Genomic DNA, 2,405 nt, shown 5'->3' with positions numbered 1-2,405 from the left:
TCACTGTAGTTTGCCTCATACACATGTAACTGTGTAATGTGGATAAATGCTTCTCTGTGCTGAGTTCTGCTAAACAATAGTCATATAGACAGCTATGGCACTCTGTATTGGACCAATTCAACTCCTCTTTCTACTTCTGCCAGTGATAGCATAACCCTTTCCCCTAATCCTTTCTCCTTTCCTTATTCCTTCCTCATTTCCACTTAATGGATTCTCCATTTTTCCTACTCACACACACACACACACACACAGACACAGACACAGACACACACACACACTCAATAGGTTTGAAGTTGCTTTGAGAAATACATCAAATACAAAAAAATTAATAAGACCTGTGCTTGCTTCAGCAGCACATATACTAATATTGGCATGATACAGAGAAGACTGACATGGCCCCTGAGCAAGGATGACTTGCAAATCCATGAAGCATTCCATATTTTTTGGCCATCTCCTGTGATTAGATTGGTGACTACCCTAATTGTCATCAGAGAGCCTTCATCCAGTAACTGATGGAAACAGATGCAGAAATTCACAGCCCAGTACTAGGCTGAGCTCAGGGAATCCTGTGGAAGAGAGGGAGGAAGGAGAATTGTATGGGTCGCGGGTGGAAGTGGGAGAGTCGAGGGATGTTCAAGGGGAGGTAGGGGGATGAATGGGAGGAGAGGAGAGAAAGAAAATGCAGTCGGGATGTAAAATAAGTGATGTAAAATAAGTGAAAAAATTGATAAAAAAATGAGGACTATGTGAAGAAATTGAGGTGAAAGGGGAACTAGATTGCAAGAATGAGAGGCAGCAGGGCTGAGGCTAGCTTCCAGCAGAAGAGATAATAGTTCTGTCTAGAAGCCGGAAGCTCCTCCACCACAAACCCTGCTTTGAGTTTCTCAAGAAGAGAGAAAATGCAAATCATTTTGCTTGTTAGTTTTTTATCAACTTGACACAAACTGAGTCACCTCAGAAAGGGAAAACCATAATTGAAAAACTGCCTTCATCAGAATGGCTTACAGGCAATGTCTCTCGTGCATTTTATTGATTTCTGGTTGATGCGGGAGTGCCCATCCCACCATGGGTAATTCCACATCTGGGTAGGTGGTCCTGGTTTGTATTAAAAAGGCAAGTTGAGAGAGCCATGGTAAGTAAACCAATTAAGAAATAATTCCCATGATTTCCTACTTCAGTTCTTGCCTTAGTTTCTGCCTTGACTTTCCTCAACGATGAACTGTAATTTATAAGGAGAAATAAACCATTTCTTCCACAAGTTGCTTTTGGTTAGTGTAGACAGAGATTGCTTCTGTCTACAGATTAGGGTTATTTCATGAAAACAGAAAGCCAAACTGGTATAGTTGCCGGGGACACCTAGTTCTTCACAATTTATTTAGCTGGTACCAAAGTTTTGACCTATTGCTGCTTCTCCATTTCACAATGAGTTGAATCAGGGATATAGAGGAAGACACATCATGGGATGATTTGAGTCTAAGTTCTTGATGTGGTAGCAGTTTGTATAGCATGCTTACTTAGAATCAAGGGTAGCGTTAAAATGTCACAACCCTGATGCCTTCCCTAGTCCATGGTGGTTCTGAAGGAGTGGATGAACAAGGGGAAGATGATGTCCTTTATAATCTCTATAGCAAGTAAACCACATGTGTTTGCAAATGCTGATGTAGGATGTGGTGAGGGAGGAAATGCTTCAGTTCCAGTTTCATGGGAAGGAGATTTGCATTCATGACGTTTGCTGGGAGGATGTTTACTGTGAAAACACATGAAAAATGATGAGAAACAATGTATAAGAAAGGAAGTCAGGCTTTGAAGCAATCACTAAGGCCTTGGGTGATGCCAAGTAGAACCATGGACCAGGATTAGCTCTGTGTCTGGATAGGGTAAGGGGGTAAGCTTTCGTAGTTCCTGATGGGCCAGTTGTTGGAACTTCCCTGAATGGAACCATGCTTGTGAGTAGAATGGTTTTCTTCAGTGGAACACAATCCCTGTAGAAGAAAACAGAGAGCCAGTGGCTAATGTTCTTAGCAGCTGTGGTAAAAAGTATGTCATAACACAGAACCCACTCCGCTTCATGGCCCCTTTACACATTCAGGTCTCCTTGCCTCTTACATGTTCTGGGAAGCACTCATATGGTTTCAGGGGATGCACCACAGCCCCCACTGTTGTCTGTCACTCCTAGGGATGCCTTGTTCTTTTAAGCATCTCCATAGCTTACTAAGGGTCAAGGGTCAGCTCCTCTGTAGCTGACCTGCCTGCTGTCAGAAGTTGGCCAACACTGAGCTGCCTGCTGATAATGCTGCCCTTGGAGTCTTATGCTTCTTATTTTGTTCAATAGAATGCTTTCTCAGTCAGAGGCCTTTGGTGGGATTTTCAGCACCATCTGGTATACCCATGAATGCATACTTTCA

General features: G+C 42.8%; 1 non-coding gene across 1 annotated transcript; it reads left to right on the top strand.

Annotated features, from left to right (window-relative positions):
• The first annotated feature begins 337 nt into the window (after window positions 1-337).
• On the top strand, window positions 338-444 carry LOC130870649 (U6 spliceosomal RNA). Its single transcript, XR_009056784.1, has one exon. It is a non-coding gene; the product is annotated as a U6 spliceosomal RNA (small nuclear RNA).
• Window positions 445-2,405: the final 1,961 nt, after the last annotated feature.

This window comes from Chionomys nivalis, chromosome 2, assembly GCF_950005125.1.
Source record: "Chionomys nivalis chromosome 2, mChiNiv1.1, whole genome shotgun sequence".
Classification (NCBI taxonomy): domain Eukaryota; kingdom Metazoa; phylum Chordata; class Mammalia; order Rodentia; family Cricetidae; genus Chionomys; species Chionomys nivalis.
Note: the sequence above shows the minus strand (reverse complement) of the source record. Positions and strands in the feature narration are given on the sequence as shown.